General features: G+C 34.6%; 1 long non-coding RNA gene across 1 annotated transcript in view; it reads left to right on the forward strand.

Annotated features, from left to right (window-relative positions):
* The first annotated feature begins 7,090 nt into the window (after positions 1 to 7,090).
* The window catches only part of LOC118184313 (uncharacterized), an 80,569-nt gene continuing 68,985 nt past the window's right edge, over positions 7,091 to 18,674 (forward strand). The window contains exon 1 of the long non-coding RNA XR_004757404.2: positions 7,091 to 7,270. This is a non-coding gene — a long non-coding RNA (uncharacterized LOC118184313). The remainder of the gene's footprint in view (positions 7,271 to 18,674) is intronic.

The following is an 18,674-nucleotide window of genomic DNA, read 5'->3' on the forward strand; positions in this document are numbered from 1 at the left end:
GGCGAAATAGATTGCAATGAATATTAGCTTGTATGAAGTACCGTATTATATTAATTTTTCTTCTACGTGGTCGCGTTGAAAGTCTAGTGCTTAAAGATGGTAGTACAAATGTCGGAAACCTATTATCTTTACTTGAACTAGTAGTTTGATCCACTACTAGTAAACCATCTTAAAAATGCTATGGAAACGCCAAGAACTGTCTCATACCACAAATTCAAAATGAATTTATTCATCTTCTGGTATTGAGAGTTTGAAATCAACTAATCAGTGACATCAAAAGAAATAAACACATTATGCACTTTTATTTGAATAGACTCTTGATATCGCTCATCGAGAGCAAATGTCGCTAGTCGTTGGGTATGTAGATATTAATTTTACCAACAGAAAATTTTCTATCAATAATTCCCTTTTAGGATTTATTGAAATACATGCTAAAGATGCAGTCTCAATTGAAAATGTAATTTTACAAAAATTAAATTCCGGTAAGATTTCATCAACAAACTGAGATTACAATGTTATGATAATGCTGCCGTGATATCAGATCACATACCTGGCGTTGAACAAAGAATTATGGAATAAAATAATAAAGCATTATTTGTAAATTGTGATAACCACTTACTAAATTTAGTAGGAGTTACTGCAGCAAAACAAGACCCGGTCGGTGTAATATGTTTGGGAATTATTGAAAACATATATCTGTTTTTCTCACGTTCAGTATCACGATGGAAATTATTAAAAATGCTCTAAAAAGAAAGCTGTTAAACCTGAATTTGAAACATGATAGAGCGCCAGTGCACAAGCTGTTAGCGTTCTTCCCGATGGAGGTGGAAGAATTAGTAGAGCTATTAGAAAAATTAGCAGAAGGTAATGCTACCACAAGTGACACCAGAGTGAAGTGATATTTTATTCAGTGTATTTTGCAATAAAGCTACAATTTTATAGCAAAATACACTGAATTTTAACTGAATCATAACTTTGGTCCATTTCTGGTATAAAATCTTGAAGAGAACTGATCATGTGAACTCAGATTACAAGATTCTAAAATGAATTTTAGTATCTATGAAGAGGCAATAGTAAAAGTCACTTTATGAAAAATTGTGTATTGATACAGCAATCCCTGTTAGAAGAAGTCGAAAAATACTCGGAGAATTGCACGCTTTATGAAAAACGTTCGTGATCGTCAGCAGCAGGAAATAAGCCAACGATTTACAGGACTAAGTGACGTTAATTCTAAATTTGGAATTTTATTGAATGTTGAGAGTTTATTAAACAAGGGTAATGTTAACAACGACCTTGAAAAGAATTGTAAAAATTTAGGTGAATTTTACAATACACATTTTAATGGAAGATGACTCTGTGTCCAAATATGTGACTACAAGATCTTACTCCACAATAGAAAAAAAAATTGAACCTAAAACTCCATTACAGCTTCAGTACCTTTATAATCTCGCACAAAGATGTTTTCCAAATCTAAGAATCACATTTCAAATATTCCTTACTATTTCAGTATCAACTGCTAGCTGTGTGTCCCTATTTATCTCTAAAAATAGTATTAATAATTTGTAGAAGCGTAGTTAGGTAGTGACTATTCGTAATATATTATACAACATTTTAAGCTAGATACGGCATTCCATTATTATTAGCATTATAAACTACATATTGTATTATTGTATATTTTTCGGGGGGCGGCAAAAAGGTATCATGCCCCGAGCACCAGTTGCGCTCGCTATGCCACTGTGACATCCCCCCAAATTGTGTAATGTTAAGTCATTCTATGAATTTTAATGCTTTAAAGCTTCACTACCTAATGTCTCCAAATATTATTTCCCTTATAAGACTTTCAAAATGGGGGAAAAACACAAATAACATATTTCTATATTTCAATTCTGAGGTTTGTTATTTATGATTTATGTAATAATAATTCATTAAGTCCACTTTAAGCAGGAAAGACAGTATTGAATTATCATATCCCTCCCCCAACTGTGCTTCCATGGCGTGGCGTAAGGGATTATCATGTAGAGACATTAGGTTACGTTTAAAGTAGGAGTGATGAAAAAATAGCAAACGCCTTCGCCGGGAACCGAACCACGGACCTCTGGAAATACCGGCCCAGGGAGCAGAACCACTACACCAGGAAGGCACGCTAGGAAGGCGGGAGAAGTACTTTATAAGCGTATCCAACTGGTATGTGGAAGATCTGTGGTCCAAATAACTGTGATTTCACAGTTGATTTGTCCTATTTTCTACACTTAAAAGCTTAAATTTTACTTTAGGGAACAGAATGTAAGTCTACACATACTAACTCTGGAGAGTAAGAGAAATAATTAAAAAGCAGTTTCATTTTTCTTTGCGGCAAACCGTTTTACCTTCTGCAAAGAAAAAGAAAAATTACTGTTTTTCGTCGTTCAGTCTCTGAATCCAGACAGCAGATATTGATTGCATTAGAATAATAATAATTTTTTTTTAAATCTGAAAACTTTCAGATTTTGCATTACGCCCAAAGGGGCGTCTTTTTAATGTCTTGTGTCTCAACTTTATTTATTAAATATCACGCTCTTTTCACTTAAACCATAAAATTCAGTTCAAGAGCAATATCGCAAAATAGTTTTAAATTGAGCATATCTTTAGAATTTCCGATACAAAGTCTCGCGCGCTGGAGATAAAAATGTTTTTTCTGTACAAAGTTGCCATTGCTCGCTTTGAAATCCTTGAGTTTGTTAATCAAAAATTCGTTAACAGTTTTATAAAATATGAAATTGATAATAAACAAATTCCAAATTTCAAATTTGGGCTTCCACATACCCATATTCGCAGTAGGATTACATCATTCAAAATTGGATGGCTACAGGTACCGTTGTTTTATCACAATGCGAGAAATATACATATGCAGATTCTTCATTATTTAATTTCTTTAAATATAATACAGGGCTCTAATATTTGGTGGCAATTGTTTGAAAAAGTGAATCAACGCAGAAAGTGAATCGACGCAAAATGCCAAAACGCAATTAGGCCTTCTGAGCTAACGCTCCTTTCGGCTAAAAAGGCCGGATAAACTTCTTTCTAGAGGCAGACGACAGGTGAACGAATATTAATATTTACTGCCGTAATTATTGTCTGGCAGCTTTCTCGGAACTTGTTAAAAAATACAGGACTAATACTAAGCTTTATAACTCATTACAGGTATGGTTCATTGCGTTAAATAACTTTAGGAGCCTTTAGATAGTTTTTTTGTTTTTTCTCTCCTTTCTTCCCCCTTTTTTCCTTTCTTTTTATCTTCCCCTTCCTAATTTATTTTTATTTAAAAAACTTTAATAATAAAATTTTCAAAAATTAAAGGAATGAGTGATATGAACGTTAATTTTTGTCCTTGCTCTTTGAAAATCATATTATCACTAAATCTGGGAATTACTGCATCATTAAACTATCGAATGAAACTGCGAATAACGCGTAAAATTGTATGTGCAATGTTTTTGCATATTTGCAACACTTTTTTTCCTTCATTATATAACGTTTCATTCATCATTTGTGCTTATGCAGCTTGTTGGATTCTGCTGTGTATAAACATATTGTGTATTAAGTTAATTAACATATATATATATATATATATATATATCAAGCAAGATAGTAATTATAATTTTGAAAAACCAATTTGGTCTAGAAAACATTTTGCGCAATATGCTGCAAAATAAGTAAAATATAAAAATTGTAGTAAGCTCGCCTAAAAGTTACCAGGAGCTGTTGCTCCAAAAAGTTCAACACGTTTTAAAAAAATTAATACATATGAAAATCAAACCATTAAACATGTAAAACATTAAAAAGACAGATTCAGATAAAAAAGTAAGCGGAAAATGGTAAATTACCCTAACTCGACTTCCAAACTGGCTTTTCAAGGGAAATTTAATTTGTTTGAACGTCGAATCAAGCTAACCCCATTACGCGTTTCGCCGAAACAGATAATTGAAACTTTTTCGCTACAGAAATTTTTTAATTTAGACAAAGTGTTTTGGAAAATTTTATTCAGTTGTCTGTTTCGGCGAAACGCGTAATGGGGTTAGCTTGATTCGACGTTCAAACAAATTAAATTTCCCTTGAAAAGCCAGTTTGGAAGTCGAGTTAGGCTAATTTACCATTTTCCGCTTACTTTTTTATCTGATTCTGTCTTTTTAATGTTTTACATGTTTAATGGTTTGATTTTCATATGTATTAATTTTTTTAAAACGTGTTGAACTTTTTGGAGCAACAGCTCCTGGTAACTTTTAGGCGAGCTTACCACAATTTATATATATATAATTGAAAAGCTAAGAAGTACAGTGCTGTAAGACATATTTGGTCTTAAAAATTTTTTGCGCAATATGCTGCAAAAATTATGAAATAATAGGAAGAAAAAAAAATGTAGTGAGCTCGCCAAAAAGTTACCAGGAGCTGTGGCTCCAAGAAATAGTTCAACGCAGTATTTTTGAAAATAATAACATTGAAGGGTGAAAAAATTTTTAGCCTACACGCGAAATAAAATGCAGAATATAAAAAACTGTTAAAATAAATCGTTGGAAACATGTGAATGGCAAAAAATACAGTAAAAACCTATCGATGTGATAAGTGAAAAGTTAACACAGATATAAAACTGATCGAAGGAACAAGTTAAAACAGAATTAAAACATATGAAAAACACAAAAATTATAAAAATGACAAAACGGAAAATGGTAAATTAGCCTTACTCGACCTCCAACCTGGCTTTTCAAGGGAAATTTCAGTTGGACGTAGAACCAAGCTAACACCATTACGCATTTCGCCGAAACAGACAATTGAAGCTCTTGTGTGACGAAAAAATTTTTCAAATATTATTTTTTAAATATTATGAATTGTCCCAAAAAATCTTTTGGTGCTTCAATTCTCTGCTCCAATTTCCAGACGCGTCCGCAAAAAATGACACATTAAGGTGTAAAAAAATGTAAATGCAACTCCGAGCACAGCTAAATTTAAAATAAAAATAAAATAAATAGCGGTCTGCTATTAGTCAAACTATACAATAACGTGCGGGCTGGACCTGCAAGCTTATAGAATTAAACCTTTATGAATTTTATAAATCTGAAATTAATTCCAATGAAAACAAACGCCGTGGGTCTTGCTAAGACCAAGAAAAAATATTTAAAAAACACACAAAAAAGAAACATAAAAAACAGACCTGTGACTATGCTGTCCTCTTGATCGCGAAGCAAATTTGAAAAGGGGTTGCAATCCCCTCTGTGTCTTTCAAAGCCATCCCTCTCGTCGTGTGACGTAGGCGGGTGAAACAATGTCACTGTGTAGCAATGCGAGAAGATTGCGAGAGGGGTTGAAAGACTCGAAAAGACATGGAAAGAACTCAAAATGGCGTCAGTCAAGTTATTAGAAGAATAAAACTGTTTCTAAATGTGAAAATGGCTAATTCAACAAATATTACTCAACATGGCCATAAAAGTAAGAGTAAAATGGAAAAAAAGTCATTTGTTAATAAAAGTCGTAATTCTTCAAGCCAGAGGGCGATCAAGCTACAATGAAAAACGAAAAAGCCCGATTAGTTAATAAAAGTAGAATTGTCCATCAAAGTAATTTAAAACTATTAAAACAATAGTATTAAAAGTATTGTGCCAAAATCTTTTGGAAGAAAGAAAATGTAGTGACAAGAATAATCTGTACATTTTTACATTAGATTCTCTGAATCAGCCATCCACTTTATACCGTCCCATTGGGCTTTAAGTATAAAATTTCATTATCTAACTCAAATTATCTAAAAATTGGTAAGGCTAATGCCAGCTTTTTTTAAGGTATTTTTAGTTATTTTATGAGGAATTAGGTTATTTTTCAAAATTATCACGAAGTACAGTATTTCTTCTTGAAGGTGTTCTGTGGTATTGCATATTCTTTTTATTCTAAGTAGCTGTGAATAAATTGTGTTTAGGATGATTCTTTTGGAAATATTTGAATTCCAGTTGGTTAACTTTAGTGTAGAAAAGTGAATTCTCTTCTCTTGTCGTAAACTTTTATAAAATTGTAATCAATAATATGTAAGTCAAGGTAGACTACATTATGTTGCTCCGTATTTGTATTATTTAGTTTTAAGCAAGTGGGGTAGATATTTGCAACTTCTATTTTGTTGTGGTTGTTAAAGGCTATGATATCATCAAAATTACGATATATGTGTTGGAAAAGGAAAAATTACCTCCCATTGGAATTCCTTGAATTTGTTTAAAGATACTATTGTTAAATTGAATAAAATTATTGAAAAGCACGCTAGAGAGAAAAAGTTGCCATTTTTCGGTACTTATGAATGTAGAAATTTGCGGAATTATATCCGGTAGAGCAAGTAAGCTGCATATATTTCTTGAAGTGGTAAGGTAGTATAGAGGTTTTCGAAGTCGTAGCATTGTATATGGTCTATTTTAAGTGAATTTATAGTTTTTAGAACAAGCTCGTTACTTGAAGTCCTCCATTTGCAATGTAGATCCTTAAAATCATAGTTATTAATAAGGTCAGGTATTAAGCGAAGTTTTTGTGCAAAAAGATAATCTATTTCTTTAAGATAACTTTTGGTACTGTTGGCAATAAACCTGAATTTAATAGGAGACTTATGAAATTTTGGTAGTGCATAGAGATTGGCAAATCTGTTATTATATTTTTTTTCGGGGATTTATTTTTAGTCTTTTTTTTTAGTCTTTTTGGCTGCGTTGAACTATTTCTTGGAGCCACAGCTCCTGGTAACTTTTTGGCGAGCCCACTACATTTTTTTTCTTCCTATTATATATATATAAGTAGAAATCTCCCGTTCGAAGCTAACTAAACAATCTTTTCGAAGATATTGATTCTGATTTTCATGAGAAAAATCAATGAAGATTTCAAATGTTCTTTTCCACTTTCTGGAAACTTCTATCTTAATCGAGTCAGCAGTTATTTTCGTTTCCAGATAACACACAAGAGAAGAGGAAAGGTGTAACATCGATAAAGCGTTCCGCTGGCAATCCCTTCTACAGTGGTAGTTCAGCCCGTTGTCATTTTAATGACTTTGAGTTGTTTCTTATCAAAGTTGGCTGTCTTGAAAAATGCATAAATGTCACTTGCTCTTATCTAATCCAGCATTTATTTACACGTTAACAAAAAATTTTACTATCTTGTCTGCTTTTGGTGTTTTGTCTCGGAATGACACATGCACAGAAAAGATAAGATATTCAAGAAAATAAATTTGATGGAAAGCTCCAAAGAACAGTAACAAGCCATACAATAGAATCGGAGACAGGTCAGTTATATGATTTTGAGATTTAGTAAATGTAATGTTTCGTCACAAGGAAGTAAAATCAAGGCGTACGAAAGCAGTTAAATAAAATCCCAAGCGCTATCAACATTAAAAATCCTTTCTGAAAATTGCATATATATATTTTCCGTTCCTTAATATGTTATTTAAAAACATGCATATCCATCCATATGCAACTTCATTCTTATGTATTACGTCTACTCAGTAGTTTTCTGTATATTACATCTTTATTCAGGCCGAAAAATTGCAAATTCTAATAACTATTGTGAGTCTTTATGGAAAAGCTTTTTAATTAATTTTTCTAATTATAGTGGTACTTTACACTATCATTGTAGCAAGCTGAGCGACTTAATAAATTGAAACTATACATTTACTTTGAATAATTTTTACCTAAACAATCCGCAGGTAATAAGTTTCAAATTTTACTGCAGGTGCATGAAGCTATTCCTGTAACATATACAATTCATGCAAGTTTAATTGATTCAAGTTTAAATGATAACTTATGCAAGTAAGAAATTACCATCATTAAAAATATTCTGTGCACTACAATACATTACGCAGTGTACTATTAATTAAAGTAATTTAAAGCACATTTCACGTTAGACTATATTATGTGTCCAACGTATGAGTTTTTGAATCTAGATACTCTAGTATTTCAAGTAATCTAGTACTCTAGTAATTCGCAAAAAATGAACGGGAAATAAAGATATGTAATTCTTGCCCATGCTATTCTAAAGGATGCTGGAAATAAGAATAATCTAGTTTCCTATCACTACAATAGCACACTATAGTTTGTTATTTTAGAGTAGGCAGTTCAGAGTCCTTTTCCCGCATAGCTTGCGTCGTAACCATGGTAACGACAGATGCAGCAGTCCACTAATTCAGTGTTTCTCAACTGGATTTACTCCAAGGACCGGTAAAATATTTCGGTACGTTGTCGCGGACCGGTAAGTTTAATAATTCGAGCCATTGGCACAGTTTTTTCTCATAAATAAATCATGAAGACAATAATTTTTAAAGCATTTTATTTGTTATAATTTACATATGTACATTCAACTTACTTGAAATATTGCATCGAGAATAAAACTACCAAAACTTAACTGAAACTCCAAGAAATTTCCAATATAAATTATATATTTACTTTTTTTAAAAACTTATTTACTAAAGAAATATTGATTATATTATCTCCTTAGCAGAAACAACAATGAATCGAAATGTAAACAGCGTAGGTAGATACAAAATAAGCGATATAGTGCTTTACAAAGCTTTTTCTTTTTTGGGGCAGATTGTGGACTATATTCACCTTCATCTGTATTCGAAGGGGCGGACGACGTACTTGGTTTTGGAGAATCCTTTCTTTGCACGAAATTTAGTAATGTGTCTTTCGTTTACTTCTTACTCACCCTGGTTTTTGATTTTTAATCTACCTAAAGTTACAAAAATAGTATTTATAGCACAGTATTAAATTCAGAAGTTATTAAAAACTTACGTTGATAAATAGTTTTCAGTTGTCCAAGCGTGCAGAAGAATGTAAGCAAGATAAAAAGCGAAACCTAACCTAAGAGGCCTTAAACATTACAATAGATATTCAGCGTTCAAGTAATTAGCGATATTCAAGGCAGACAGGAGCACATTTGTCAGGACTTTTATTTCTCTTGATTTGCTTTGGAAACATGGAATGCCCTGAATAAGAACAGGTAGCTTACTCAAGCTATGTTCAAAATTTGTGTATAACAGACGACACAAGCAGGAAGGGTATACGAAACCCTTTATTTTCAATACTTTACAGGCACTTCGGAATACACAGACCAACCACTTGTGGTCTGAACGTAAGAATATGAAACTACTAACTAAAACTCTGACTAAAAGCTAACTTTGAATTAGTATGCAAATGCCTAGCACTAAGACTGGCCTTTTTTTAAAAAGGGTACGTATGGAGTACGCCGAGCTGCTGAAACTACAATACGTTTGCAAATATCAAGAGGGCTAAACCTCTGGCCTTAAAGGCAACCAGCAACCGAGTGAAAACTCGTAAAACTTCAGTGGCAAGCGGCTTGCTTCCTAAAACTCCTTCTCTCTCCCGCTTGGCAAAAAGCCACAACTTGGGCGTTAGCAAGACAATTTGCATAAACAAGTTAAAGCATTTAATTCTGGCCGGAAGTAGAAAATAAGAAGTGATAGTACAGTTTTAAAATAAAATAAACGTTAGTAAAACTTAGGATCCTTACATACTTCCCGCCAGAGTTAATTAGTTTGAAACTGAGGTCTAAAACGACTTTGTTGAAAACTTTTAGCTCTAGATTCTAAATCTAACGCGAGGCCAATCGTTTACAAACATTCCTCACTAGAAACTATCTAATCTAGAAATTAAAAGTCGTTTTTACATGATCAATTCCATGGACAATTACTTTTCATCTGTACTGCATCTACAAAGAGGAGTTTTTCTTAGTTGAATCTGATTCCTTCCAGAGATCTGGAAGGAAAACTAGTTTAATGAAATGTTAAACAATCAAATGGTAAGTAACATGAACACGTATATCTTTCTTTTAACACTATTCTTATTTCATTCATGCCATTATTTAATTATCTCCCCGTGCTCTCTGATATGTGTTGTAAAGAGAAACACCAAACACGTGCTTGTCTATGTACAAGTGTTCAACACTACCACCTGCAATCAAACAACTAACGTGTTAAAATTCAACATAACAAGACCTCAGAATACACCTTATATTCATCTCTGAACCCTGAGGTACTATTCTCAAAAAGTGGCTAAATCTGAAGTGTAGCGTCAGAGAGCCTAACTACGTTCATTCAACCTTTAGCACATATTCACCATACTGCGCTCTTTTTTTCAGTCATACCAATAAGTTAAAATTTTGGCATTACTGCAACATTTTTATTTCTAACATATCACAGTACTTCTTAACTTTTAAGATAACAGTTTACATCGTACATAAGGACATGCTTATGTACGATGTGAACTAATAACATGTAAGATGTGAACTAATAACATGCTGTAAATTTTACACATTTTAAAACATACATTAGTAGTACAATGTTTGTTAACTTCTATTTCTTCCAAGCAAGTGCTAATTCTTTTATATTTAAATACTACATTTCAGAAGTCCTTCAGACTAAAATTTCTTTTCTTGACAGAATCTTTTAAATAAAATTTTATAAAATAATTTTACAATTATCTTAAGGTACCTTTCTCATAGATTACCAAAGCTTTTACAATACTCAAGTATTTACACATTCCAATTATTATACAATAATTTTAGTTTTCTCGCGAGTAGTTGAAAAACATAGTAACAAAATAGATAAAACTCATTTCTCGCCTTTTTGGCGATAAAGGTAGGCCTCACATGAGGTAAAACTTCTTAAATTCTGCCACTTGCAGTAAAAACGAAAAATTAAGTAAAAAATTAAGTTTCAAAGTAACATAAAGTTTTACTTATCTTTGTGATATTCTGACATCCGTTTTGCTGCCCAGTCCTGGAAAGTGGCAAAGACTACAGTCTGGTTTATCCTGCGTCTTGTGCGGGTTCGCCTTTCGGTTCCTTCCTCAGTGAGCTTTCTTTTTTTTTCCTGTTTGATGACCCTTGAAGAACTTCTTCCTAACTCACGATTGTACTCCCGGACGCTTGATGGCAGCTGTTCTTGGAGGAATCGGGACAACTCTCTCCCGTTGTTGCCTGGATCTAGTTGCTGGCTGTTCAAACGTTTGCTGCTTCCGTGCATCTGCAGCTGATTTTCCTGGGTCGATTCGTCGAAATTTGCTCCGTAGACTCCTATCCGATGGGTACATCTTTCGTTTTGGAGCAGTGTTATGGTTGCTGCCATTTCTCCTGGCTCTCTTTGCATTAGTAGAACATTTCCCTTCTTCATGTTGGGGGTGGTCGTGCCCTCTCTTTTCTGGTCGGTGGAACGGCTTCTTTTTCTTGTTACCTTCAGTTTTCCAACGGGGGAACTTTCTTTTCGTATAAACTTCTCTACTCAGTGCTGGCCCTTGTGATTGTCGTTGTGCCACCTCTGGAGATTTTGCCTGCCGTGCCGGATCCTGCAAAAGATCTTTAAATATTTGCATTTTATTACGATTATAGAATGGTTTAATTTGGTCAATGTTTGCGGTGCAGGTTTCACTATTCTTGGCTTTTAACACCACTACAGCCTGAGTTACTTTCTTTATTACATAAGGTCCTTCAAATCGTGGATAGAACTTTGCAATTTTATCTTCTGGTGCTGAAGAAAGTGAATGCTTAATTTTTAACACTTCACATCCCCTACTTTATAAGTTACTCCCCGTCATTTCATGTCATAATACAACTTCTGTTTTCTTTGTGCTACTTCAGTGCTCTTCTTTGCTTCTTTAATTAATTTTTCTATATCGCCCATTTGAAATTCAGGGGCTCTTTGTTGCACATAAAATAATCTATCTAACGGCGTTATAATCTTTCTGCCTAAAAATAACTCAGCAGGAGTTTTTCCCGTCGTGTCATGTTTGGCGGTCCTAAGGGCGAAAGCTAATTCATTGACATAGTTATCCCAGCTTTTATGAAACTTTTTAACATAACTAAGAAAAATTTTCACTATATTTCTATTGACCCGTTCCGCTATATTTGATTGCGGCCCATACAAGACCATTTTTAAATGACGTATGCCTAGTTTTTGGCACATGTCTTCAAATATATTACTTACAAATTGAGGACCATTATCCAATATAACTTTTAGGGGCGCCCCGTATTTTAAAATATATTTATTTAAAATAGAATCAGTAACTACTTTCGCAGAGGCTCGTTTTAAGGGAACAATTTCGGCCCACTTACTAAAATGGTCAACCAAAACAAGGAGATACCGACTTTTATTTAACTGACTTTTCGAGAAAGGGACCAATAAATCGATGCCAATTATTTCATTTGGAAACACTGATTTAATGCTATTTAGAAACCCGGCCGGGCGGAAATTAACATAATTAACTGCTTGACATGTTGGGCAGAACTGGACATACGCCCTTGTTAACTTTTGCAGTTCAGGAAAATAAACTGCTTCGCATACGCGTTGGATGGTTTTTCGAATACCATCATGAGATGCCAAAAGCGAATCGTGCAACTCCTGCAGTATATTTAATTTAAGACTAGCTGGGATAACAGGTCGAAATTCGTTGTTGGAATTCGTAGTTTTTGTATAAAATAATAGACCATGTATTAGTTCGTAATGGGCCGCCCTATTTCTTATCGCCACAATATCTTGGTGGCTAAAATTTTCAGGATCTTTTAAATAATCATAAATATTTTTTAATTCCGGATCCTTACCCAGTTCGGTTATTACAATTTCTCGGGAATGTATCGTATATGCTGTGAGCATTGCCACCTTTACAGTATTACCTTCTTCATCTATTTTTATTCTGGATAGAGCATCAGCTACGATATTTTCCTTCCGGGGTTGTGTTTGATTACCAAATTATACTTCTGTAACTTGAGTGCCCATATTATTAACCTTGGGGATAAGTTTTTCCCTGAGTATAATCTAGTTACCGTCGCATGATCAGAATACACTGTTACTGGCGCACTTTCAAAATAGACTCGGAACTTCTGCACTGCTAACAGAACTGCAAGTGCCTCTCTCTCAGTCGCGGAATAATTTCTTTGAGTTTCATTTAAAGTTCTACTAAAAAATGCCACGGGCTGCTGATTTTGGGAAAGTACTGCTTCTACCGCATAGTCCGAAGCATCCGCTGAAATTTCTAACTTCTCATCGTTCTCAGGAAATTTCAAAACAGGGGCTTGCGTTAACGCTTGTTTTAATTTTTCAAACGCACTATTGGTTTCGGCCGTCCACGAGAATCTTTCCTTTTTAATTTTAACAATGGTTCAGCAATAGTTGCAAAGTCTTTTATAAAGGATCTATAATATGAACAAAGTCCTAGAAAAGGAGACAGCTTCTTCGCCGTATTTGGCGGCGGTTACCTTTGAATGGCGATTATTTTTGATTCGTCCATCTCGATTCCTTTCTGAGATATTTTATATCCTAAGTATTTTAATTCAGTGGCTTCAAATTTACACTTTTCAACATTAACTTTTAGACCGGCCTCATTTAATAATGAAAACACCTCTCTCAAATCTTTTATATGTTGATCCAAATTATCACTAGTAATAATGATATCGTCTAAATATATAAATGTGTTCTTACCTAGAACAGGCCTTAGCACAATGTCCATACATCGCTGAAATGTTGCCGGTGCCCCTGAAAGGCCAAACGGCATACGCAAGAACGCATAAGTGCCAGACTTAAAATAATAAAAGCAGTCTTAGGCACATCTTCTGGTTTTACACCTATTTGAAAATAACCCGTCGTTAGGTCTAACGTAGTCATGTATTTCGTTATGTTCCTTAAAATTTCTTCAATAATAGGTAGCGGATATACCGGATATTTAGTAATGGTGTTTAATTTACGATAGTCAATTGCAAAACGCCACCGTTTCGGTTGTGTAACTGGATAACCATTGTTTTTCTTAGATAACACAACCGGGCTGGCATAACTACTTGAGATGGCATAACTACTTATGATCTTTGTACTTAATATATCTCAAATGTGCCACTCTATAATTTTTTCTTTAGTCTTATCATATCGATACGGCTTGTGGCGAACTGGCAGCGAATCTCCTGTGTCGATTTCATGGTTCGTAACTTGAGTAAATCCGGGAATATCACTAAATAAAGAAGCAAATTCACTTACCACTTGGCGAATTTTTCGTTGCTCTCCTGTAGGCAGGTGGTGGAGCTTTAATGTGGGTGGTTCTATTTTTTCTTCGAGCACTGGTTTCATGGTCAGTTTAAGGGACGCTTGGTTAAAACCAAGCGTTGCTTCGGCCTCTGAAAGAAAATCTATCCCTAAAATTACATGTGTTTGTAGATTTTTTACGATAAAAAACATAATTTTTACCTGCTCGTCCTTAATACGGATATACGGATACAGAGTGGTATTTTACCTATGCATTTGCATCGTTCCCCCTGAGCAGCTAATACTGTCGTATTATCCGAATTATATATTCGATATTTACGGAAGTATTTCCTAAAAAAATCTTCTTCCACACAGGAACACTGCGCGCCTGTATCTAGGAGTGCGGTGGCTGGAATATTGTTCACCAAAACTTCAATCTTTGGAAGAATCAAATTTTTTACAATAACTGTATTGAGCTTGAAAGAAGAGGGATTTTCTTGGCCTTCGGATTTCCTCACCCTCCCGTCAGCAGAAATCCACTTTAGTTTAAATCTTCTTTCTTCTTTTCCATGCCTTCCTTCTTTTTCCGCTGGCCTTTTAACTTTTTTTCTGGTTTATTTTTGAACTGTCGACGTTCGCCGGTTGTTTTTGGATGCTCGGGATTCTTTGACCACTGATTCGACTTGCTTCCGTAGCCGTGCTCTTGCCTTTGCTGTGGTCTTGGCGCACCAAATTAGCTTCGTTGCTCGTGCTGGCGTCTTCTTTCAATATCCGCCGTTCTTCTACTTTCAAACTGGATTGCGAGCTCAAATAACTTTTCCAATGTCGTCGGATTCCTTAATTCAATAAACTCTTGTACTTGGGGAAGTAACCTAGGCAAAATTATTTGGATTATTTCAGGATCCGGCCGGCTTCCATACAAGAGTTTAAAGACGTGTATTTTTCTTAAAATAAAGTTTGAGAGATTTGCAATTCGTTGCTGGTATATACTGAAGAGTTCTGCCTCAAATTTGGCACGATTTCTTACGACAGGGAAGGCTTTTACTAAGGCGGTCTTGAAATTTTCGTAAGTGTAAGTGGGACTTCCCACTTGACTCAAGATGTTTCTTCCTATACATTTGAACCAATTGAGCGCTTGGCCTCTCAAAGCGCTGGTAGCTAAGGTGACTTTCTGGAACTCATGGACTGGATATAGCATGAAGTGGTCATCCAATGTTTCCAAAAAATTGGTCACCGGTGAGTTTCCATCAAAGCTTGCTGCTGGTTTCATCGATGCACACATGGTCTGGACGATATAACCAAATCCTTCCAGGGCGGCAGCTGGCATTTCTGGATTCTGAGCCGCTGCTGCAGGAACCTCAAACTTGTTCTTGAAACTCGGCCATGGTTGTTCTTCTTCTTCGGGGGCCATTGTCAGAACTTTTATTTCTCTTGATTTGCTTTGGAAACATGGAATGCCCTGAATAAGAACAGGGGGCTTACTCAAGCTATGTTCAAAATTTGTGTATAACAGACGACACAAGCAGGAAGGGTATACGAAACCCTTTATTTTCAATACTTTACAGGCACTTCGGAATACACAGACCAACCACTTGTGGTCTGAACGTAAGAATATGAAACTACTAACTAAAACTCTAACTAAAAGCTAACTTTGAATTAGTATGCAAATGCCTAGCACTAAGACTGGCCTTTTTTTAAAAAGGGTACGTATGGAGTACGCCGAGCTGCTGAAACTACAATACGTTTGCAAATATCAAGAGGGCTAAACCTCTGGCCTTAAAGGCAACCAGCAACCGAGTGAAAACTCGTAAAACTTCAGTGGCAAGCGGCTTGCTTCCTAAAACTCCTTCTCTCTCCCGCTTGGCAAAAAGCCACAACTTGGGCGTTAGCAAGACAATTTGCATAAACAAGTTAAAGCATTTAATTCTGGCCGGAAGTAGAAAATAAGAAGTGATAGTACAGTTTTAAAATAAAATAAACGTTAGTAAAACTTAGGATCCTTACACACTAACTGGTGTACTAAGTGTACGGCACGGCAGTTTATGAAAGACGATTAGGTACATAGTTGCCAGTTTGTTATATTTTTCATCATCGATCATATTATTTTCTAAACTAGTAAACTGTTGTTATTGTAATGCAATATCTGTAATAAATCATTATAATATCGGTTATCGGCCGATGACACTTTGAGTTTTGGATAGCTAGCTGGATATTTCGCGGGCCGGCTAATATTTCTTGCGGATCGGCGGTTGAGAAACACTGCACTAATTAGTTCAAGTCCACTACTTGTTTTTTTCCACTTCATTCCTTCAATTTAGCGTGTTTCCCTTCGTGAAAATAATGAAGGCTGACTTGCATCATAGTCTCAGATGAGGTGGGGAAAATAACTACTGTGCGATGATGATGACACGGCTTACGATCGCAAGTGGGAGAGAGTCAGAAAGGCCTTGAAATGTATTTTTTAAAGTAATAGATTCTAGTTGTTTCAAAACTTTTGCAACATCTCTGAACTCTAAAGCTTTGGAACCGTTACTTTAATAAATAAAAATTTTATAAATATAAAAGCACGAGAGCTGCAATAATATGCTACTAATGAGAATACGCTGAATTCTAGAAGCAGAAATGAAAGGAAGCTTAAAAATAAGAAATATGAATTAATAATAAAGACAAGTCAGGTAATCTCTGACCAGGGATAGGTGGAATATTTATGACAAAAAGTTCAAAATAAGCTCGAGTTTGAGAGCTTTTCATTAACTAATAGAAGGGTTCTGTTGCAGGATGGGGGTTGAGTTGGTATATTTCTGCTATGTTAAAGACTATTGTCACCGTTTTTGGATTTAAAACTTACAGTTTACTAAATTTTATTTCCTTCTGATGCTCTGAACTGCGAATAAGTGAAACGACAGATATTAAATTAGCGGTTACAGGGGCATCATTATATTTTACTTTTGAATAATGCATCTATTTGATATAATTTACGATATATTTAACTAGTAGTTTTTATACACGTTTGACCCATTAATGTAATAACGGAAAGAGTTTCTAATACAATATATTTAGCGTTTGATTATTAAATGCAAAAACGAATAATAAATTGTATAAGCTCAACTAAATCCATTACCTAAACGCTCTTTTAAAAGCTACAGTCAGTTTATAACAATAGCTCAAGTAAAGAGGGGGGGAATTGTAATTTTGCCGAAGCAGACAGAAATCAATACACTAGATCATAGGAGAAAAGAGTAATCAAAATAATTCAAAGAAAGTTAAACACTATTTTCCCCCCATTTTCTTTTAACCTCTATGTATGAGGAAATAAAATAATTCTGTTCGATTCATTTCTCATTAGACATCAAACGAATCTTTCAAACTGCCCGTTTATCGCTGGAATATGTGGTGAACGCGCAAGAGAAACATCTCGCTCTGTCTCTTTTAATGCGTCGAAAATTATCAGGCAATTAAAATGAGAATTTAACTTTAACGAAGTCTTCAGAGACCTATGTTATCTACTTGGGTATCTAATTGGAAGAAAGCAACGGAAATTATAAGGGTTATACTGATCCCTAGCATCCTTAACCTCAAAAGAGCCTGTGGATCGAACATAGGGGCAAATGCGGAGTGTGTACGTGAATTGGAAACTGGTACTTTTGGGAAATTACGTTGGTTTTGTCGCCTTAGTACTCCAGCAAGGGCAATGTGTACCTTCGAAAAAGGAATTACTTGATGTTTAATTAGATTGCGATAAAACTACCGCTCTAGACACATTTTATTTAATTTTCAGAGAACAAGAAAACATGTTTTTACATGCAGTCTGTAAACATTATTGAAAAGGCATACATTAGATCTTTGCTTTACTAAGTCATTGCATAAAAGTAAATTTTCTCTCATAAAAATAGATTAAACAAACTGGGGATTTAAGTCAGTTTCTTTTCCACGCAAGGGAGTTTTATTTTACTATATACTATGTAACTGCAGGCATATTAGCCTTTTGGTATATATTATGCTCGTTTTCTATGAGTTTTTTTATTTAAGTGCATAAAGTGCGATTTATTTCTTTAGTACAAAATGCAACACTTATTACTCGCATTGTGTAATTATTGCATGCATAATTATCAAATTAATCATTTGCATTACAGTAAATATGCATTTGGTGCACAGAAAAATATAATCCGATTTATCCGGATTTTTCTAATATCCAAATGGACAGTAGGTCCATATAACTGGCAATCTCCTGCCTTGAAATAAAGAGAAATAAATTTTAATAATAAAAAATAATATTAATTAAATCAAAACAATGATACCAATTTTGGCCTCGATGAAGGAAACATAAGTTATAAGAATATTACAAAAAGAAGGCGTGCCAACAATCAGTTACTTTTCTTGCCAAAACGTGAACCTAAATATATTTACGTTTCCAGCTGTACGAAGACAGAAGATTCGTAGACAAATAATTCGCTAAATGGGGCATTTAATTTTACCATAAATTCACCTAATTAGTACGATGTGAAAGATTTACAGTTCAGAAGGGAATTTTTTTGCCTGCGCATTGCACTAACGGTGAAGGTTAGAGAGCAGCAGCTGTTGTTAGTTGTAATAAAATGAAATTGTCGGTTTTCTTTTGACAACAGAGAGGAACTGGGTTCACCCCCATGACAGGAAGCACCCCATATGA

Source organism: Stegodyphus dumicola, chromosome 1 (assembly GCF_044657685.1).
Source record: "Stegodyphus dumicola isolate Sdum_Otavi_A_Nest chromosome 1, ASM4465768v1".
In the NCBI taxonomy this organism is placed as follows: Eukaryota; Metazoa; Arthropoda; class Arachnida; order Araneae; family Eresidae; genus Stegodyphus; species Stegodyphus dumicola.